Here is a 24,066-nt window from a genome sequence, read left to right as displayed (position 1 = left end):
TGCTAAAAATATCCACCCTGAACCATGAATGTGAAATCAGAATTTTAAGTGTAGATTTACACTAAATGATGATCTTTAAAAAATAACGTGAACACTGTTGGTAGGAATGTAAAGTGGTGCAGCCACTATGGAAAACAGTATGGAGGTTCCTTAAAAAAACTAAGAATAGAGTTAAAATATGATCCAGCAGTCCCATTTCTGGTCAGATACATGGAAAGGATGAAGACTCTAAGTTGAAAATATACATGCACCTCAATGTTCACAGTAGCACTATTTATAATAGCCAAGACATGGAAACAGTCTAAATGTCCATTGACCAATAAATGGGTAAATACGTGGTGTGTATACACACACACACACAGGAATATTACTCAGCCATAAAAATGAAATAATGCCATTTTCAGCAACATGGATTGACCTACAGATCATCATACTAAGTGAAGTAAGTCAGACAGCAAGACAAATATCATACGACATCACTTATATGTAGAAACTTAAATGACACAAATGAACTTATTTCCAAAACAAACAGACTCACAAACATAGAAAACAAACTTATGGTTACCAAAGAGGAAAGGCAGAGGGAGGGATAAATTAGGAATTTAGGATTAGCAGATACACACCACTATATATAAAATAGATAAACAACAAGTATTTACTGTATAGCACAGGGAACTATATTCAATATCTTGTAATTACCTATAATGGAAAGAATTGGAAAAAGAATGGATATGTGTATATATATATTTATATATGTATATATAAAAATGAATCACTTTGCTGTACACCTGAAATATTGTAAATCAACTATACTTCAATTAAAAAAATGTGAACATATTCTTCATCATCCAGTGATTGCCTTAACACTGAGTATTGCTACTTCATTTTAGTGTTCAATACTTGCATTAATGCCTACCACTGTAAAAGCCAAATAGTTTCAAGGCATCCCACACAAAGAGAGGATTCTGGCTGCTCAGACGAAGTGTAACGAGAGATCTATGTTCACAGAGCACATAGTAGTTTGAGAAATCTGCTCAATAAGTGCTTGTTGTTGATTGAATGCTTAGTTTTGAAAATAATATTTAACTTTTCTTCAAGAATACCAATTTAGCAGGAAATGTTCTAAGTATAAAGAAATTATTTTCACTTCCAGAAAAAAATGGATTAAATTCCCATTTAGTGCAGATTTCAAATCCCTAAAAAGACTAACCCTAGTGTTGTCTTTAACAATTAACTAAAATTGGCATGTAAGAATTTCTTGCTGGCAGAAGTTTGATAAATTACAAGGTTTATTAACTTGAACTATCAAACAAATCCTTGGCGTTTTAAATTTCATTTTGTACAGATGTTTATGCAAGTAAACCTTTTCTGCATTGGAAACAGTGAAGCCAAAATGCTGAAAGTTATAGAAGGTGACACAAAGCCTCATCATGTTAATACTAAAGTCAACATCAGTGATTTATTACCAGCAAATGACATTATCTATTATGTTAAATGAATACTATTAACTTATACTGTGTTTTTCCTTAATTTGTGTGGTTTTTAAATTGACGTGTAGTTGATTTACAATGTTCATTTCAGGTGTACAACAAAGTAATTCAGTTACACATACACATGCATATGTATTTTTTCTTTTCAGATTCTTCATATGTTTGTTTTGATTCTAAAACATTTATTGTTGAATAAGACCTGCAAGTGTGAATGACATATTTATAGATTTGTTTACGTGCTTGAATAATATAATAAAAATTTTAAATCAATATTGCAGAGGTCTATGAGTATATATTTCCTTTAAAGGGGATCTACATATTACTCGAGTCTGAGAAATGCAGGCCCAGATTAGCATTGTGTAATTTATCGGTATTCTTGAGACATATTTTTGCCACCTAATTATCCAATTTCTTGACCTTATTTATAAGGATGCCATGGTAAGTCTTGGCAAATATCTTGATTAAATCAATACAAGTTTGGTGCCTTTTGACAATTTTGGTACAATTTTGGCATTCTGGTAGTCCATTCATTTAGTGATGGTATAAAAAAAATAATAAATTTTGGAATGAAGTTTGGGCTTCACTTCATCTATCTAGAAAATCAGTGAAAGCTGTATTTGTTCCATCAATCCACTCTGAAGCCCAGTCTTCACTGTAGTGAAAAGAGAAGCCAAAGTGGGCTTTAAGTAGCTTTGGGGACTACAGGAGCGCTTCACTCCACTTTGGGTAAGAAGGGGCCAGAAGGGACAGAGAAGATCCCAACCCTGGGGCACAGTTTCCATCTCTCACTCTCCTCTTTTCAGTAGAAGGCGTGATATTGCCTCTGCTGTAGCCTGAGATCTGCCTGTATCTCAGTCACCGCCTGCAAGTCCTGCCTCGTTCTGGAAGGTGGTCACACACATCCATTGTAGATCCCAAGACAGGGATTTCACTGCAGGTTCAGACTCTGGATCATTGCCAGCCTCTGGACGCACACCACATGGACATGTGGTCTCACTTCTGTTTCCTGCTCTCCTCTGAGGATACAGGTGCCCATCTAAGCAGTCCCCATGGGCTGCATATTCTAACTGGCCCGTTGACCCTAATTCTACCCAGCTCCAATCCCAGCTGGTGCCACCCTGCAGCTACTCTGAACCTGAGAACTAACAGTTTTATGCCATCTTACCTCTCTGCTTGCTCTCACTCTCTGCTTCAACAGAAATACCCCTGGATCACACCTGAGCAAAATATCCATCTATGCAAGAATCTTATTTTTGTCTTTGCTTAAAACTGTCTCAATAATGTTGCTCACTTTAGTTCTCATTTCAAATAAATTTTCCAGAATAAGAGGCTGTGATTATGATCAAACTCTCAAATTTCTACTAGAAGTTCAGATTACTCTCCAGAAATCAAGGACCTTCTCATACCGGAAAGAACTGGTTTCTTGCTACAAAAGGTCACACTTTCATTAAATAATGGCATATTTGAGGAGAGGTAGCACAACTAGAGTGATTAATAACACCTAGCTAATATCTAACCTTAAAATAAAAATTATCTTAAATTTTCAATATCCCCTTATGTGCCAGTATGGCAGACGGAACTTTCAAAAAAGCACAGCATGTATAACTGAAAAATTGTGCTCTACACTGGAATTTGACACAACATTGTAAAATGACTATAACTCAATAAAAAAATGTTAAAGAAAAAAGAAGAGCACAGCAATACTTGTGGTCCCACGTGCCACTCTTCATCAAGGGGTAGAGTCTACTTTCCCTCCCCTTGAGGTTGAGTTGACTTTTGTGACTATGAATAGGATATGGAGGCAGCAACACTGCACACTTCCAAGGCAAGGTCATAAGAGTTCCACCAGCTTTCTTTCTCGGAATGTTCACTCCTAGACCCCAAGGAAGATGCTGTGAGGAAGCCCAGGTCACATGGAGAGGCCACATGTAGGTGTTCTGGTACCCAGCGAAAGTCCCAACCCACAGCAGCATCCCCACCAGACTGATGAGTGAGCAAGCCTTCGGGTAACTGCAGGCCCTGTCTTCAAGCCACGCCAGTGGAAGCTGCGTGGAGCAGGAATAGCCGTTCCCACCATGCCCTGCCTGAAGTGCAGCTTAGTGAGCAAAACCATCATCATGGTTACTTCAGGCTACTAGGTTTTGGGTTGTTATGCAACAATAGACAACCGGAATAACTAAATACTGTGTTATCTCATTCAATCCTCATAATCACTGAAACACAGATATGATTAACTCCCTATTGCTGATGAGCAAACAGGTGCTGTGCTGAGCCATGGAAATACGTTAGTGAATGTGGCAGACACGGTTCCTGCCTTCAGCAAGCTTTAGGGTAGAGGGACTGTGTTCCCCCCCTTTAGAACTATAAAGTGTAAGCCATCTCAGGCACTGCTGACCCTTCACTACACATGTGAGAACAAAGATCATGTCTTTCCCTAGACGTTGTCTTAATCATAACATTTTCCAGCAGGAACAAATCAAATCATGTGTTTCTTTTGGCTTTAGATGCAATATGTGCGTGTGTGCGCGTGTGTGTGTAACAACTGGTCTTGTTCTTGCAGAATTTTACAGACTGTTTTAAAATATGATAGTTGACTTTCTTTCTTCACTTGATTCTTTTAAGTATTTTTTCTGAACTTTTTAATAATTCAAGTCATACACATTTAACGGAGGGAAATTAGAAAGTATAATTAATAAGAAGTAAAATTATCCAAAAATACCAATATAGACAGATAACCTCTATGAAATATTATATAAAATAGGCTTCCAGGGATTTATTATGCCTGTATATCTATATCTCCTTTTGCTCCCACTCTTGCTGTCCCATTCTTAAATTTGGGTTGCTGCATCATTTCCATTCTAGCCAGCTTCCTTTACGCTGTCACACTCATAGTGCTCCAGGCTTCACATCAAAGCAACCCCATTGCATACGAGCTCCTAAGTCAGCTAACTCTGCCAACATCCTGCATCCTGCCTTGTTTTTCTGGGATGAGTATTTTCTGGATAATGAGGCTGTTAATTTCTCCATCTCACCTCTCAGTTTTAATGTATGTCCTTCAATTTTCTAATTATGGCCTTGGCTCCTACCTAATGTCTCTATCTCTGCAATCCATGTGTGACCAACCCTATCAGCTTGACCTGATTCAAGACCCATTCCACCCAGACAGTGCACCTACCTAACACATCCCTGCCCTGCAGGGACAATCTAGGCATCAAATTTACTCAACCAACCTCCAGCAGTAAGGAAGAGGGCAAAGTAAAGTCACACATATTAATAGGATGGCAGAAGTTTGCTGAGGGCACACTAGACTAAACTTCTAATTTCTTACAAAAACACCAATTCAAAAAGATAAATGCACCTCTATGTTCATTGCTGCATTATTTGTAATAACCAAGATATGGAAGCAGACCTAAATGTACATTGATGGATGAATAGCTAAAGAAGATGTGGTGTGTGTGTGTATACATATGACGGAATGTTACTCAGCCATAAAAAATAATTATATCTTGCCATTTGTGACAACATGTTTGGACCTAGGGGGTATCATGCTAAATGAAATCAGTCAAAGACAAATACCGTATGATTTTGCTTATGTGTGGAATCTAAAAAAAAAAAAGAAATGAACAAACATAACAGAAGAGAAATGGACTCATAGATACAGAGAACAGGTTGTTGCCAGGGAGGTGGGATGGGGGGGTGAAATAGGTGAGAAAGATTAAGAGGTACAAACTTCTAGTTACGAAATAAATGAGTCATGGGGATGAAATGTACAATGTGTGGAATACAGACAATAATATTGTAATAGCTTTGTATGGTGACAGAGGATAACCAGACTTACTGTGGTGATCATTTTGTAATGTATAGAAAGATCAAATCACTATGTTGTACATCTGGAATTAACATAGTGTTGTAGGTAAATTACACGGCAGTAAATTTTTTAAAAATTTAAAAATCTTTTATAATTTCTTACGTTTCAACCAATATTATTCCCATTAGTACTAGAAGCAAAATTATGGATGCTTAAAAACACTGTGAGTAAAGTCAACTTGGCTTTGAAAAACATAGTCCAGGGAGGACTCCCTTCAAGTATTTTTTCATATTCCTCCACTTGAGGAAAGAAGATGGTTTAACTAAACATGGAGTAACGTCAATGTTTAAGGGTTCCTCAGCCTTTGGCCTCACATATGTTCCTGTGTATCCACAACTATCTCAGATAGCCACGGTCATTAACACACAGGCTGTGACTCTGAAGTCTTGGCTACGAAGTTCTATTTCTCCCATTAGCAACATCTCACATTCTTGAATGGCTACCTCTAAATCCTGGCTTTAGCTGATAGTGGCAATCTGGGCTTCATTATTTAAGAGAGATAAGATGACATATTGGTCTGGTTCCCGCTATCTCAGAGTAGCAGCCTGAAGTATTTGGAAAATGTGAACACAAAAATATTTAGGGATTTGAAGACTGTAGGTTATTTGTTGTCTGGAAGAGAAAGAGCAGAAGATCATCACCCAAACAGTTTTGATATTGGGTTTTATCTTGCTGCCACAAGCAGACTATAGTTGAAGTCTGTTGCTGTTTACCATAAGACTGTGGATTTACTCATATCTCTAGCATCTTTCAATTATTCTTAGCTTCATGTTTAGTTAGGAACAGTGGAATCTGTGTGCCAACATGCTTTTAGCAAATATTATCCAGATCTGCCATTGATTTTAGCTGTTTATGGCCATGTAGAGATACAAAGTGGGAAAAGTGATGAAGAGAAAAGGCGCTTTCAGTGACAGACTGTTCAGAAAGGTTTCATGGGTTAGAGGTCAACTGCGTCTATTATGAATTTCAGTTTATTGCACCTTTTCTTTGATCCTACAGTTCTTATGCCTGAAGAAACGATCCTGGAAAATAAGTCATTGTGGATTATCTTATTCATCGCATGGAGACATATTTTTAATAGCTCAGGGGCTCATACTTTTCAATCTTTATTTCTAAAAAAGACAGACTTCTATTTGCAACTGTTAAACACTGCTCTGCTCCTAAGAGACAGCCTTCCCTCAGTAGTGAATAGAGGCCACTCACATCAGACCTTAGCAGATGCTATAGCAAAGATCAGTCCTCAGGAAGCCTGGGTAAGCTGGGTTTCCCAGGCTAGAGTTTTCTGAGCAATTAAAACTGCATTACTGAATATAATTTTCACTTGAGGTACCCATTCTGGCCATCTCTCATGTGATATTCTGCATTTAAATCAGACCACCCAAATGGAATAGAAATGTGACCGGCAGTTATCAGCATAGTTGAAAATATGAAGCCAAAATTGAATGATCCAAGAGATACTGTTTATACTATCTGCTTCCTCATGGTGTTACATGTGCATAAATGAAAGTATCAAAGAAAGGAACAGAAGCTGTCCAGACTGAACAGCTGGAAAATTGTATGACAAATCTGCAGTCTATTCACCTTTCATTTCATTCCAGTTCTTCACACCAACCAAGTATTTCCAGTCCTGTAGCACTACACAGGCTCATGGAAGTCAGTCATTATCATGCTCTGAAACACTAACTCATATTGGGGTGAAACAGGCAGTGAGACTGCAGGAGGTTACAACAGTTGAACAAAGGGAAGCCAATCCAATATACTTTTTTTCTTATCTGAATGGGCATTTTAATGTCACTGAGAACAAAAGAATTGTCTTCCTCTCTCCTTTTCTTACCTCTGACCATCAAGGAAGACTTAGAAATGTTATTGTAATTATGGCTTACATGTCATCATTTCTTGATACTCTGGGGTATATAGAAAATGAAAAGATAATGTTTTACCTTGAAAGACTGAAATGGAAAAACCTTCTGTTTCTGGGCTCTCTCTGGAATGTAGCGATTTGTGTGATTGCAATCACAGAGCCAGCTAAAATAGCACACAAATTCTCCAATGTCTTCCTTCTGTCAAAAGAAACATTTCCATGAAACTACCTTTATAGCCTGGAATGGCTGTTTGCTTTCCAAAAAAAAGCTCTAAATGGCTATTAAGCAACCAGTAACTTTGCCTAAATGTAGAGCAATTAGAACCATTTTCAAAGTTTTGAAAGATTGTTCTAACCTCCCTTCCTTTGCCAAGATTAGATGGAATCAAGAAAATAAGTAGCTTGGAGGTGAATAAGACTGAAGTATTTGGTGGAAGTTTCCTTAGAGACATAAACGAGTCAGCGCTGTCTGAAAGTGAAATGTGTCTGCACCTTCAGAGCAATTTTTGAATTTTTAATTATTATGATTAAATGGGGGGGGAATGGGATGCCATAATCACAGAGCATCTTCCCATTGAAAAAAAAAAAAACCTCTCGGATGCAGAGTTGAACTAACCCTATTTGTCTATGCAGGGCACATCATTGCACATCCATGCAAGGCTCATCATTTGTTTTATTATTTTTCTCTACTTGATTCCTTATTCTCACTTCTGTCCTCTACACTACAGTCTCTATCTCCAAAGTGCTTGAGATGTGTCCACATGTATGAACAGATACTTATAAACATACATTGTGTGTGCATGTGAACTCACATAATGGCACTGTGGTATAGATATTGTTTTGCTTCTTACTTTGGGGACCATGTTATGCTTTTAAGATCTACTGCTCTTTCTCTGTGAGCAGCAAATGCATTGTTTCTGACTGCTGCAGAGTCCCAGGGTGTGCATTCGTCACTGTCTCTTTGTCATTTCCCAGTATAGACACTTACGTGACCTCTAACTCCTCACAACAAGCAGCGCTGTAATGAGTATCCTTGTGCTGTCATTCATGGATCTGTAAGATGGTTTCCCTAGGGTACGGATATGGGAGGAGGATTTCATGGTCGTGTATGCATATCTAATCTCACTAAGCTCTCTAGGACCTGCTCTCAGGACAACCAACCCGGCTTAACTTCCTCCAACAGAACATAGGACTTTTTGTTTCTTCACATCCTCATTAATATCTAATGTTATCTTTCTCTCTAAGTATTGATCATTTAATGGGTATAAAGTTGTATCTTGTTGATTTAACAATGTTGAGATATTAGCATATCCTTTGGGCAGGGGAGGTTGAGAACATTTTCTTTGCAGGAGGGTGGTTATATTAGTAGGAGCATGCAGTTGCTTCAAAGTTTGTGAATGGGGAAGAGAGTGTGTATGGATGCTGAGCTGAAGTGGGTATTGGGGGCAGAGGTAGATGCTCAGCTTAATCTGTTTCGTCAGCCCTCCCAATGATTCTGTGAACTATACATACCATTTAATAAAACCTCTTTCTGCTCAAAATAGAGAGGGTTCTGTTGTAGGCAAACAAAAATGCTGGTCTATGCAGTAATTGGTACCATAAGTGGTTGCAAACCCTCAAGGAATAAAATGGGAATTTAAGATTGGCTATTCACACAGGTTAAGTTTGAAAACAGTGAGAATCTGGTTCCCATTATGACAGGTCACTGCAGGATTTTATCTGTGGACATTTATTTTTCCACATACATTTTGGAATAGATTTTATGAGAGCCTCAAAAATATGCTAAGATTTTTATTAAAATCATAACTGAGTTTCATAGAACGATTTTGGGATAATTGACATCATTATAATATTGTCTATCGGTGAACACGGTTAGGCTCTCTAATATTGGGGCTTTCTTTTACGTCCTAAATAGCAGTTAAAAATTTTCTCCATAAAAGTTTTATGAATTTTTGTTTGATTATCTCCACTTCCAGGCGATGTCCATTTCTCTTCTAGTCCAATAACAATCTTGCCTTCATATCCAGGAAATTATAAACTATAATTTAATGTTGACCATTACAAACACATTATATGACCACTATAAAATACAAGGGAATGGTAAAAGAAAAATAATAAAACTGTTTATTATGTATAAATACATACTTTGCAGGTTTTTAAATGTCCTTGTGGATGCTGTCTGGATTTCTAATGCATTTTCTAGTCGGTTATGCTGGTGTAAGGAAACAGTATGGGTGAAGGAAACTTTCCACACTCTCTTATTAGTTCTCAGTTGATTCAGGGTTTTTTTTTTTTTTAATGTAGATTACCTTATCATTTTTCAAATGATAGCTGTTTAGTTTTTCCCCTTCCAATCTTTAACATGGTATTTATTTGTTGCCATATTTTGCTGATCAGGACTCCAGCAGCACATTGTTGAACAGAATCAAATGACAGGGAAATTCTTGCCCCAGACTTAAAGGGAATGCATAAAAGAAGAAAGATAAAGACTTGGCCGTCTGGCCTCCAGATTTGCCACCATCCCCCTGCAACCTACCCATCCCTGTACCCCACCATTCTCCTTTTCTGAGAATTGACTCTCTCCATTGCAACTAATAGTTCTAGGAGTGTGCAGTGGGAGGGAGGTTGGGGAGGTGGAAGACCCCAGAGCTTGCTCAGTTCCCTGTATTCATCTGATTCCTCCCTCTCCTCCCTGGGCTCAAAGATTATGGCTGTGTCACCCACACTAATCTGGGCTTCTCTGTTTCTGCCTCAAGTTGTGACAGAGAAGGCAAGATCCACCCAGGGCTCCCCTTTACATCCATGCTACGGTCCATCTGTGGCTTCTTTTTTTGTTGTTGTTGTTGTTGTTTTTTGTTTTGTTTTATTGGAAAACTGAAGTCAGTTTTGTTTAACAACTCTTTGTTTGTTCAATATCACTAATTATCAGAGAAATGCAAATCAAAACTACAATGAAGTATCATCTCACACCAGTCAGAATGGCTGTCATTCAAAAATCCACAAATGACAAATGCCGGAGAGGCTGTGGAGAAAGGGGAATTCTCCTACACTGCTGGTGGGAATGCAGTTTGGTGCAGCCACTATGCAAAACAGTGTGGAGATTCCTCAAAAGACTAGGAATAGACTTACCATATGACCCAGGAATCCCACTCCTGGGCTTGTATCCAGAAGGAAATCTACTTCAGGATGACACCTGCACCCCAATGTTCATAGCAGCACTATTTACAATAGCCAAAACATGGAAACAGCCCAAATGTCCATCAACAGGTGACTGGATAAAGAAGAGGTGGTATATTTATACAATGGAATACTACTCAGCCATAAAAAACCGACAACATAATGTCATTTGTAGCAACATGGATGCTCCTGGAGAATGTCATTCTAAGTGAAGTAAGCCAGAAAGAGAAAGAAAAATACCATATGAGATCGCTCATATGTGGAATCTAAAAAACAAACAAACAAAAACAAAGCATAAATACAGGACAGAAATAGACTCACAGACAGAGAATACAGACTTGTGGTTACCAGGGGGGTGGAGGGTGGGAAGGGATAGACTGGGATTTCAAAATTGTAGAATAGATAAACAAGATTACACTGTATAGCACAGGGAAATATACACAAAATGTTATGATAACTCACAGAGGAAAAAATGTGACAATGAGTGTGTATATGTCCATGAATGACTGAAAAATTGTGCTTAACACTGGAATTTGACACAACATTGTAAAATGATTATAAATCAATAAAAAATGTTAAAAAAACAACTCTTTGTAACATTTTTATGGAAGTAAAAATATATGCAATGAAAGTTGCAGATCTTAAGCATCCAATTCAAAAAATTTTGAAAAGAATTATACATCTGCATATCTGCCACCCTAGACATCTGTGGCTTCTTGACCCCCTCCTCCCTAGGCTCATTTCAGAGGGAAACTGGAACCCGGAACCCAGCCAACTTCTGTCTCTCCAGAGGCTTCTCAGTTTTTCCAGTATTAAAACTGGCAACTTCAGGACTGGATTTAGAGTAGAGATCCAGAAATTCCTTCAAGTAACGTCCTACATTTTTGCTATCTGAGACTGTTGTCTACACATGAAGACAACAGAGATGAAACTGGATTGACAATGTAATAAAGGAGGTAGTCACAACCTGCATGGCCAACTGTATTTCATTACCTATGAAATACTGTGGAAGTTGGCCAAAGCCTAGAAAGGAGGCTGAGTGCTAGCTCAGACCTCTGCATACCTTGAGCTCAAAACAGATTTCCCTAAAAGCTGGCATCACAATCCTGGAAGGCAGATCAGGATCCTTTGCTTAGAGGGAGAATGACAGGGGTGCTGGTTGTAGCTGAAGAGGACAATGTGTTCTGTTTCCACATGCCTATCATCTAACTTTTAGTCTGTGGAGCTGGAGGTTGTGAAATTGGGTAAGAGAGGAAGAGAATGTGGCAACGGCAGATCATAGCACAGAAAACTGGTGGCCAGACACCTTTACCCTTCAAACACCCAAAACTGAGAGAGACGTACTCCCAGGGCAAAGGGAACAAATCGATGAAATGGCACTTCAGATAAACCCCAAGCTTTGGACCGCCCAACACATGCCTCTTGCTTCTTCCTCACATTATTCTCTCATAGGAAAATAGTATTTCTCAAAGATAAGCAATAATGGAAAAGTGCTGACATTGGACTTGTGCATTGATATTAGATATACGTGACAGGAGGAGGAGAACAGAAACCAAAAACAGACAAGAAAATTTACCTACAAAGAGGAACTTCTAGACACAAAGATGTAAGAGAGGAAATAGTTCATTACAAATAATGGGCCACTCCTCACAGACTGTTGCTGTGAGAGTCCCTCATTTTATGGAACTCCAGATCCACTCTCTCTTGCAGGATCCACGTGTGCTCCAGGGCGAATACCCTCCTTGCCTAGCTCTTGGTGGGAGCCTTGTTACCTCCGGTCCTCAGTCTCTCTGCCCTCCCCCAGGTGAGAGCCAGCCATGGGACCAATGTGTTCCCCAGCTGCAGGACATGTATCAGACACTTAAAATGTCTAAATCATGCTCCTCCCCCACCTCTCCTATCAAATCCTCTTTCAAAAATAGAAAAGTTACCAAGTAAATCTATTGTATGAAAAGATTATATGTAACTTTAATTTTATGTAGGCAGAATATAACCGTAATTGTATGATTCAAAAACCAGAAGGATATTTATATATTTAAAGGCAAATAGATTTTTTAATAGCATTTAGCTTTCTTTTTTTAAATAGTGGTAAAATACACATAACATAAATTTTACCATTTTAACCATTTTTAAGTATTCAGTTCAGTTTGTTGTGCTGTGATGAACCATCACCACTGTCGGTCTCCAGTATTTTTCTTCTTTCCAAACTCCTATCCAATAAACAGTAACTCTCAATTTCCCCTTCCCTCTAACTCCTAGAAATCATTATTCTACTTTCTGTCTCAATGGATTTGAGTACTTTAGGCACCTCATATAATTAGCATATAATTCTTATAGCATTCATTTAGCATTCTTAAAATCAAATAAATCACATTTTATAGGAATTTTATACAAACCTCTACTTTGTACACTCTTATTCTCCAAACTGATTCAAGAAAGATTTATTTTAGGCCATAACTGGTTTGGATGCACCATGTTATATTGTTTTCTTTCCTTTGGTATGAATACACAAATCTCCCTGAACTTTAATACTAGTATAAAATGTATTCTGTACAGAGAAATAAAACTGAAGGGAAAAATGAGAAAACAGAGCTATACACAGAGAAAAGGATCCCAGAAAAGAATCAATTCCGTGACTCAGTGGGTTGTGCAAGTTTAATTCAATCAGCAAGTGTACCAGTTGGTTGGAAACCACAGGGCTGAACATATATGTCCTGGACTGAAATAGAAGGCAAGGTGTTTGGCTGTGGTGCACCACATAAGCACATTCATAATTCAGAGAAAGAAAATATAGTCAGGCGTTTGTTCTGATTCTTGGTTTGGAAACTTTCAAATGTTGAAATAGTTAAGAAACAGGAAAATAGTATTCCTGAAATTTAAAACTGATTCACTGGCTTTTTATAGTAGATATAGATTTCATATTTATTATTCCAGGATTGCCTTTTGTAATTGAACTTTGCTTAGATAAGATTCTGAAAGACATCCTTCACTAATCATCAATCATTTAATGAATCTCTGCCATGTTTCAGGTGCTGTGTAGGGTACTAGGGGTAAAAGACACTACTTTCAAATAGTTCATGAAGGAATAGATGACAGGTAGGTAGGTAGATAGATAACTAGCTAGCTAGCTAGCAACAAGGCAGAGGGAAAGAGAGAGCAACATAAAAAGAAAAACAGAGAGCGTGAAGAAATAATGTGGCAAACTAAGAAATCTGAGTAAAGTGTAAATAAGAGTTCTTTGTATTGTCCTTACAACTTTTCTGTAAGTGAGAAGTTACTCTTTAAAGGTGTTACAAAAAGAACAAGAAAATAAAATATATATGTGGAAAACAGTACAGAGATTCCTCAAAAGACTAGGAATAGACTTACCATATGACCCAGGAATCCCACTCCCGGGCTTATATCCAGAAGGAACCCTACTTGAGGATGACACCTGCACCTCAATGTTCATAGCAGCATTATTTACAATAGCCAAGACATGGAAACAGCCTAAATGCACATCGACAGATGACTGGATAAAGAAGATGTGGTATGTTTATACAATGGAATACTACCCAGCCATAAAAACCGACAACATAACGCCATTTGCAGCAACATGGATGCTCCTAGAGAATGTCATTCCAAGTGAAGTAAGCCAGAAAGAGAAAGAAAAATGCCATATGAGATTGCTCATATGTGGAATCTTACAAAAAAAAAAGGGGTAACTACAGAACAGAAATAGACTCATAGACATAGAATACAGACTTGTGGTTGCCAAGGGGGTGGGAGTGCGAAGAGATACACTAGGATTTCAAAATTGTAGAATAGATAAACAAGATTATACTGTATAGCACGAGGAAATATATACAAGATCTTATGGTAGCTCACAGAGAAAGGAATGTGACAATGAATGTATGTTCATGTATAATTGAAAAATTGTGCTCTACACTGGAATTTGACACAACATTGTAAAATGATTATAAATCAATAAAAAATGTTAAAAAGAAAAAAGAAAATAGAATATATAAGTGACCATACTGGCTCAACTAGAAAGTCACGTTATGAAAGGGTCTTCCAACCTTATTTTTAAAGGAAAGATTCCTCATCATGTTAATGAATATTTAGAGGAAAATCGTAATGTGTGGCAATAAGCTTGTAAAATATGTACTACACACCTCTCCTAGACAGTCTAGTACACATTTTAACATATTGAAGGATCAGAGAAGTCCCCTAAGAAAGGAAGCCAACTACTTCATTCTTTTAACACAGGATATCCCAATGTATTTGACCATAGAACTCTTTTTTTTTTTAGAGTAACATCTATTAAAATAGAGATTTCAGAAATACCACTGTAAGATAAGGAGCATTATCTCAATTTGAGCGCATTCAAATTCATCTGCAAGAAGGAAGCTATTTGTAATGCTGTGTATGTTGCTGAGTTTATGCAGACAGATGCAGTTCCAGTTGGTTCTCAGATACCTTCATGTGCAGGTATAGACATGTGGCCCCCCTCTAATTAGAAACTCTTATCCTTAAAGTGGTATTTATTGAATCTCATGCCGAGATAAATAGTTTTTGTTTATGCAATTTCCCAGGACTAATTGCCGAGTTTTTGAACAGCCTTTCACCAAGCTTTGATGAGTACAATTAAATGAACCACTAAGATAAAACAAATCATCAATTCAGCCACTTATTGTGAATCAGTTAATCTTGGAGTACATGCTGTAAATCTAAGATCATTGGCCTTTTGTCTGAGATTGCTAAAGGCAAGATTACCAGATAATTTTTCTTGTTCTCTTTGAGTCGTTCCTCAAAATTCCCTAAGAGTACAGGATGACTTTGGAAATACACCATCACCAATAATGAAACAACTCTGGTTACGTGAACTCTCAGTGTATGTTTCTGTAGCAGAAAGTTTCCTTCCAAATACCTTGAAATCTAAGTAGTTAAAAATAACTTTTCTTTCATTGAAAAAAATTACAATTAAAATCTTAAATAAGGCATCTTACTTCTTAAGTGACAAAAAGACTTCATGGAAGTGAAGTTAGAGAATGCTAATTTGTAAAGTCCATAAATCAAATGTGTATTCAGGCGTTATTAACTCCGATATTCTGCTCCCTTCTGTGTGTACATTTTTTTAACATTTTTTATTGATTCATAATCATTTTACAGTCTTGTGTCAAATTCCAGTGTTCAGCACAATTTTTCAGTCATTCATGGACATATACACACTCATTGTCACATTTTTTTCTCTGTGATTTATCATAACATTTTGTGTATATTTCCCTGTACTATACAGTGTAATCTTGTTTATCTATTCTACAATTTTGAAACCCCAGTCTATCCCTTCCCACCCTCTACCCCGCCCCCCACCCCGGTAACCACAAGTCTGTATTCTCTGTCCATGAATCTATTTCTGTCCTGTATTTATGCTTTGTTTTTGTTTGTTTGTTTGTTTTTGTTTTTTAGATTCCACATATGAGCGATCTCATATGGTATTTTTTTTCTCTTTCTGGCTTACTTCACTTAGAATGACATTCTCCAGGAGCATCCATGTTGCTGCAAATGGCATTATGTTGTCGGTTTTTATGGCTGAGTAGTATTCCATTGTATAAATATACCACCTCTTCTTTATCCAGTCACCTGTTGATGGACATTTGGGCTGTTTCCATGTTTTGGCTATTGTAAATAGTGCTGCTATGAACATTGGGGTGCAGGTGTCATCCTGAAGTAGATTTCCTTCTGGATACAAGCCCAGGAGTGGGATTCCTGGGTCATATGGTAAGTCTATTCCTAGTCTTTTGAGGAATCTCCATGCTGTTTTGCATAGTGGCTGCACCAAACTGCATTCCCACCAGCAGTGTAGGAGGGTTCCCCTTTCTCCACAGCCTCTCCAGCATTTATCATTTTTGGATTTTTGAATGACAGCCATTCTGACTGGTGTGAGGTGATACCTCATTGTAGTTTTGATTTGCATTTCTCTGATAATTAGTGATATTGAACATTTTTTCATGTGTTTTTTGATCATTTGTATGTCTTCCTTGGAGAATTGCTTGTTTAGGTCTTCTGCCCATTTTTGGATTGGGTTGTTTATTTTTTTCTTATTGAGTCGTATGAGCTGCTTATATATTTTGGAGATCAAGCCTTTGTTGGTTTCACTTGCAAAAATTTTCTCCCATTCCGTAGGTTGTCTTCTTGTTTTATTTCTGGTTTCCTTTGCTCTGCAGAAGCTTGTAAGTTTCATTAGGTCCCATTTGTTTATTCTTGCTTTTATTTCTTCTAGGAGAAAATTTTTGAAATGTATGTCAGATAATATTTTGCCTATGTTTACCTCTAGGAGGTTTATTGTATCTTGTCTTATGTTTAAGTCTTTAATCCATTTTGAGTTGATTTTTGTATATGGTGTAAGGGTGTGTTCTAGCTTCATTGTTTTACATGCTGCTGTCCAGTTTTCCCAACACCATTTGCTGAAGAGACTGTCTTTATTCCATTGTATATTCTTGCCTCCTTTGTCGAAGATGAGTTGACCAAAAGTTTGTGGGTTCATTTCTGGGCTCTCTATTCTGTTCCATTGGTCTATATGTCTGTTTTGGTACCAATACCATGCTGTCTTGATGACTGTAGCTCTATAGTATTGTCTGAAGTCTGGGAGAGTTATTCCTCCAGCCTCTTTCTTTCTCTTCAGTAATGCTTTAGCAATTCTAGGTCTTTGATGGTTCCATATAAATTTTATTATGATTTGTTCTAGTTCTGTGAAATATGTCCTGTAATTGGGTAATTGGATAGGGATTGCATTAAATCTGTAGATTGCCTTGGGCAGTGTGACCATTTTAACAATAGTGATTCTTCCAATCCAAGAGCATGGAATATCTTTCCATTTTTTAAAGTCTTCTTTAATTTCCTTCATCAATGGTTTATAGTTTTCTGTGTATAATTTTTTCGCCTCCTTGGTTAGATTTATTCCCAGATATTTTATTACTTTGGGTGCTATTTTAAAGGGGATTGTTTCTTTACTTTCTTTTTCTGTTGATTTATCGTTAGTGCAAAGAAAGGCAACTGATTTTTGAACATTAATTTTGTAACCTGCTACCTTGCTGAATTCTTCGATCAGCTCTAGTAGCTTTTTTGTGGACCTTTTAGGGTTTTCTATATATAGTAACATGTCGTCAGCATATAATGACACTTTTACCTCTTCTTTTCCAATTTGGATCCCTTTTATTTCTTTCTCTTGCCTGATTGCTGTGGCTAGGACTTCCAGGACTATATTGAATAGGAGTGGTGATAGTGGGCATCCCTGTCTTGTCCCAGATTTTAGTGGGAAGCTTTTGAGTTTTTCACCGTTGAGAACTATGCTGGCTATAGGTTTGTCATATATAGCTTTTATTATGTTGAGATATGTTCCCTCTATACCCACTTTGGCGAGAGTTTTTATCATAAATGGGTGTTGAATTTTATCAAATGCTTTTTCTGCATCGATTGAGATGATCATGTGGTTTTTGTCCTTTCTCTTGTTGATGTGATGTATTACATTGATTGATTTGAGTATGTTGAACCAGCCTTGTGTCCCTGGGATGAACCCTACTTGGTCATGATGTATAATCTTTTTTATGTGTTGTTGGATTCTATTTGCTAAAATTTTGGTGAGGATTTTGGCGTCTATGTTCATCAGTGATATTGGCCTATAATTCTCTTTTTTTGTAGTGTCTTTGCCTGGTTTTGGTATCAGGGTGATGGTGGCTTCATAGAATGAGTTTGGGAGTATTCCCTCCTTTTCAATCGTCTGGAAGAGTTTGAGAAGGACTGGTATGAGTTCTTCTTTGTATGTTTGGTAGAATTCCCCGGTGAAGCCGTCCGGTCCTGGACTTTTATTTGTAGGGAGGTTTTTAATTGCTATTTCTATTTCCTTTCTAGTGATCGGATTGTTCAAGTGTTCAGTTTCTTCTTGATTCAGTTTTGGTGGACAGTATGTTTCCAGAAACTTGTCCATCTCCTCTAGGTTATCCAGTTTGGTTCCATATAGTTTTTCATAATATTCTCGTATGATATTCTGTATTTCTATTTTGTTTGTTGTAATTTCTCCATTTTCCTTTCTTATTTTGCTAATTTGTGCTCTCTCTTTTTCCTTCTTTGTGAGTTTGGCCAGAGGTTTGTCGATTTTATTTACTTTTTCAAAAAACCAGCTTTTGGTTTGGTTGATTTTTTCTATGGTCTTGTTAATCTCTATTGTATTTAATTCCTCTCTGATCTTTATTATTTCCTTCCTTCTGCTGCTTTTTGGGGCTTTTTGTTCTTCTTTTTCTAATTGATTCAGGTAGTGGGTTAACTTGTTTATTTGAGATTGTTCTTCTTTTTTGAGGAAGGCCTGTATCGCTATAAACTTCCCTCTTAGCAATGCCTTTGCTGTGTCCCATAGGTTTTGAGTGGTTGTGCTTTCATTATCATTTGTCTCAAGGTATTTTTTAATTTCAGCTTTGATTTCCTCATTGATCCATTGTTTTTTCAATAACATATTGTTTAATCTCCATGCTTTTCTTTTTTTCTCCTTTGTTTCTCTGTTGTTGATTTCCAGTTTCATGGCATTGTGGTCAGTAAAGATGCTTGAGATAATTTCTATCTTCTTAAAATTGTTGAGGTTTCTTTTGTGTCCAAGTACATGATCGATCCTGGAAAATGTTCCATGTGCACTTGAAAAGAATGTATATTCTATTTTTTGGGGGTGTAAAGCTCTGAAAATATCCACCAAATCTAGTTTTTCTATTGTAGTATTTAATTTCTCTGTTGCCTTGTTTATTTTCTGTCTGGAAGATCTGTCTAGTGATGTTAATGCAGTGTTAAAATCTCCAACTATGATTGTATTCCCATCAATATCCCCCTTTATCTCTGTTAGTAATTCTTGTATGTACTTAGGTGCTCCTATATTGGGTGCATATATATTAACGAGTGTAATATCTTCATCTTGTATCACTCCTTTAATCATTATAAAATGTCCTTCTTTATCTTTCTTTATGGCCTTTGTTTTAAAGTCTATTTTGTCTGAAATCAGTACTGCAACACCTGCTTTTTTGGCTTCTCCATTTGCATGGAATATCCTTTTCCATCCTTTCACTCTCAATCTATATGTGTCCTTCTCCCTAAAGTGGGTCTCTTGTATGTAGCATATTGAAGGTTCTTGCTTTATTATCCAGTCTGCCACTCTATGTCTTTTGATTGGAGCATTTAGTCCATTAACATTTACAGTAATTAATGATAGGTGTGTGTTTATTGCCATTTTGAACTTATCTTTGCAGTTGAATTGGTATATCCTCTTTGTTCCTTTCTTCTTCCTTTTGTGGTTTGGTAATTTTCCTTTGTATTATCATGGATTTTATTTAATTTTTGTGACTCCCTTGTAAATTTTTGACTTGTGGTTACCCTTTTTTGTAAATCTATTAACCTATACCCGTTTTTAATAAACTGATAATAACATGATCTCAAACCCATCCTACTGTTAAAAAAATTTTAAAAAAGAAAGAAAAAAAATTCTATATTTCCCTGCCTCCCTCTCCCACTCTCAGTGATTTGTATGTCTTTTATAATTTTGTATTTTCTTTATTTGTAATTCATGAGTTATCACCTTTCCAGTTGTACGTTTCTCATTTCTGTAGCATCCTGCTGCTTTTCTATTTAGAATAGCCCTTTCAATATTTCTTTTAGCATGGGTTTAGTGTTGCTAAACTCCTGCAGCTTTTTTTGGTCTGTGAAACTCTTTATTTCTCCTTCTATCCTAAAGGATAGCCTTGCTGGATAAAGTATCCTAGGCTGCATCTTTTTTTCATTCAGGGCTTTGAATATATCTTGCCACTCCCTTCTGGCCTGTAGTGTTTGTGTAGAGAAATCAGCTGAGAGCCTTATGGGGGTTCCCTTGTAGTTCACTCTTTGCTTTTCTCTTGCTGCCTTTAGAATCATTTCTTTATCCTTGACTCTGGCCATCTTGATTATGATATGTCTTGGTGTAGGTCTATTTGGGTTCTTCCTGTTTGGGACCCTCTGAGCTTCCTGTACTTGGATATCTGATTCCTTCTTTAAGTTTGGGAAGTTTTCACTCATGATTTCTTCAAAAACCTTTTCAATCCCCTTTGATCCTTCTTCCCCTTCTGGGACCCCTATTATGCGAAGATTGGGACGCTTTATATTATCCCATAGGTCCCTTATGCTATTATCATTATTTTTTATTTGCTTATCTTGTAGTTCTTCTGAATGGGTGCTTTCTGTTGCCCTGTCTTCTAGATCACTAATTCGTTCCTCTGCATTAACTAGTCGGCTTTGCACAGCTGTTAGATCATTCCTCATCTCTGTCAATGAGTTTTCCCATTTTGCTTGGCTCTTCTTTATAGCTTCAATTTCATTTTTGACATATTTTATTTCTCTAAGCATTATCTCTTTTAATTCCTTCAGCAATTTGATCACTCCTTTTTTGAAATCTTGATCTAGTAGGCTATCGATGTCTATTTCATTGAGCTTTCTTTCAGGGGATTCCTCTTGTTCTTTTAATTGGGAAAGGTTTCTCTGCTTCTTCATCTTGCTCATACCTCTCTGGCACTGTGGTTTATGGAGTATCAGTTGTGTATTTTGGATCTTAAGGATTTTATCTATCTAATGCCTATTTAGGAATACAACTTAGGGAAAAAAAAGAAAAAAGAAAAAAAAGAAAAAAGAGAGAGAGAGAAAGATTTTTAAAAGAAGGGAGAAAGAGGGTTTGAAAACAATGTATAATGAATAACTGAAGAACGGGTTGAAGCAGAGTATTAATCGGGTGGAGACGTCCTTTTAAAACCTTTTAAAAAAAAGGGGGGGTGGGGAGATGAATATATGTGTTTGAAGCCTGTGTCTAATCAATAACAGGACATCAAAACCCAAGAGAAATAGAAATGAATTAAGAAGTAAAAATTAAGAGAGTAATTGAAAAATAGAACAGGTAAAAAACAGATTAAAAAAAAAACCAAAACCAAAAACAAAAAACAAAAAAACAAAACAAACAAAACAAAACAAAAAAAAGGGGGTTTGTCGGTGTTCTCCTGGAGTGTGTGTGCTTTTAATGTGATGTCCTTCTGTCTTCGTCCTGTTTTGGAAGCTCAGCTTGTTTTCATAGGCCCTCTGTTGGCGCCCTCTTCTGTGCTGCTCCCAGCACCTGTCAGCAAGCAGATCGCGCCTCCTCCTAACACGGGGTCAGATGCAGCTCTCCTCTGCTGCGGGCGGGCGGGTCACTGCCCCTCCGGATGCCGCAGTCAGATGTGGCAGACTGGCCAGGCAGGAGGGCGGGTCGTGCCCCTTCCCAGCACCTCGGTCAGGGGTTGTGTTCCTGCCCGACAGGCGGGGGGCCGCTCTCCCCCTGCCTGCGCCGCCGGTAGCTCCGCTGCTCTGTGCGGCTGCGCGCTCTGCGCCGGCGCTCCGCCCTGGTCGGCGCTCCGCCCTGGTCGCGCTCCGCGGGTGGGCTCGGGGAAGACCGAGGGGCAGCCTTGTCCCTGCTCCGAGCCAAGACCCAGCTACTTGTTTGTCTTTGTGGAGCAAGTTCTCTGGGGGACCAGAATGGAAGGATCCTATCTGCCCAGGGCTGTAGGCCCGTCTCAGTCTGGCTCTTGAGGCTGCTAAGCCCTTCGGTGCGGACGCAGGTTTCGCCTCTGCCCCCGCCTGGGTGTTAAGCGCCGGAGAATATGGCGGCTCTGCCTGGGCCCTGCCTCTCTTCCCCTGAAAAGTTTCCGCGGGTTTTCAGAGATGGGGGTATGCACCCTTCCCCCGAGAGCACATCAACCTTGCTGTTTTATGGAGGGCCCAGGTTGTTCTGCCCTGTGCACCCACAGCCCCGGCGCCCAGCCCCTTGCATTCCCCCGGAGCTGCCTCCGTGCAGCCGCCCCCGTCCTCCGCCCGGCTTGTGCAGCCCGGCCCTGCCCGCCGCTGCCGGCCCGCGTCTCAGGCTGGGTGTCAGGGGGACGCTCTGTGCCCGTTTAACTTAGTTCTGTCAGACAAGGGCTGCTCTGTACAGATCCGAGCCTTGGAGGCTCCCCCTCCGTCCCGCTGGCCTCTCAATTGGAGAGGGGAGACCTAGCGAGCAAGCGCCAGTCCTCCTTTGCCGCTCCCTCCCCGCGGGACCCGTCCCGCGCTGCTTTGCCTTTTGTTCTTTCTTTTTTCCTTTTCTCCTACCAGATTTTTGGCGTCTTTATCTTTTGAAGAGGGCGATGATCTGTTGGAGTTCCGCAGGTGCTCTGGTTGGCTGAGTGGGTCTGTAGATGTGGGTCTTGATGTATTTGTGGGAGAGGGTGACTTACAAGCGTCCTTCTACTCCGCCATCTTGCCCGGAAGTCCCCTTCTGTGTGTACATTTAAGGCAAATGTCCAATACCTCATTAAAATGGAAAATATCAATTCGGTTTTATAAAGAATATAGTGAACTATTCTACAATACTAAGGTAGGTTTTCTTTATAATTACACGTGTAAATTCATAGAACAGAATATAGGGATTCTTAAAGAACTGATACCATCTAATAATGAATGAATCCTTATTTAATTAATTGACTACATTGCTAAAAAAGCAAGTGTATTAATGTAAACTATGGAATTATTATGCAGATAAAAGCAAGAAAAGATAATGCCAAATAGACAAAGCTTCAAATGTCAAAGTGTCATTTTTCCATGATATTCCTAATTAGCATATGTCTTCATAGTTCTTTACAACTAGTTCGGCATACTGTGTGAAGCGCCATTTAACCATGTTAATTAATTATCTTCATTTCTTTGACTGACCTTGTGCCTTGGAGTATGTGAAATAATGGAAAGTAAGAAAAGACAGAACGACTAAACGAAGATAGAAAATGAAGAACCCAGTATCTCCTGCTGACCCAAGTGACAGTTTTTGCAATATAAAATGACACAAGTTTTATTTCTGATGGTAGGTTATTATGTGGAAAATGCTTATTTCTGTTTTCTTGGTTAGATCAAAGGTAGAGAAAATAAGATTTAATTATTTACAAAAGAACTGCAAGTTAGAGTTTGGTTGAATTCATTGAAACATGTCATAATCACCTATCATTCATTCATCCATTCACTCAGTCATTTAATCCTGGAAATCGTAAACTACAGTCTCCAACCAGTCACCAACTCCTGTAAATAAAGTTTTGCTGGAACAAAGCCTCTGCCTATTCCCTATATTCCCTGCGGTTGCTCTCACACTAAGACAGCAGTGTCGAGTAGCTGTAACAGAGACATTAAGGTTCACAAAGCCTAAAATACTCACTACTGAGACGTTTACAGAAAAAGTTTGCTGACTCTGGATTTAATCAGGCATTAGTCATTTGTTATCATTTAATAACATTTATATTAATAAATATCATTTAATAAGTGTTTCGCAGAGTCTACCAGGCATTGGTCTCAGTGCTAGGAGTAAAGCAATGAACACGCAGAGGTAGCATCTGCACCCGCGGGGTTTATGTGCTAGCAGAGGAGACATCACACAGCAATGACATCAGCAGTGACCAGTCTAGAAAAGGGGAAGCAGAGCAAGTTCTGAGAACGCAGATCAAAGGCACCAAAACCTGGAAGGCGAGGGGTATAGGAAGGGTGATCCTGGAAGGAAATGATACCTAAACTGAAATCTGAAGGATGAATAGGAGTTAGACCGGCAAATAAGGCCCCGCCTGGAGGGAGAAGGAAAGAGTCTG

The 24,066-nt window shown here is 38.3% G+C and overlaps 1 long non-coding RNA gene across 2 annotated transcripts in view; it reads right to left on the bottom strand.

Moving 5' to 3' along the window:
• The window catches only part of LOC140696944 (uncharacterized), a 252,242-nt gene that overhangs the window by 20,024 nt on the left and 208,152 nt on the right, over nucleotides 1-24,066 (bottom strand). The window contains exons 5-6 of one of the 2 annotated variants that reach the window (XR_012073655.1): nucleotides 10,349-10,490; nucleotides 7,299-7,418 (exon numbers count right to left, since the gene is read on the bottom strand). This is a non-coding gene — a long non-coding RNA (uncharacterized lncRNA). Of the gene's footprint in view, nucleotides 1-7,298; nucleotides 7,419-10,348; nucleotides 10,491-19,959; nucleotides 22,719-24,066 lie in introns of those variants that run through there. The other variant, XR_012073656.1, reaches the window with a different exon arrangement.

Source organism: Vicugna pacos, chromosome 6, assembly GCF_048564905.1.
Source record: "Vicugna pacos chromosome 6, VicPac4, whole genome shotgun sequence".
NCBI lineage: Eukaryota > Metazoa > Chordata > Mammalia > Artiodactyla > Camelidae > Vicugna > Vicugna pacos.
This window is presented reverse-complemented; position numbering and strand designations above follow the sequence as displayed.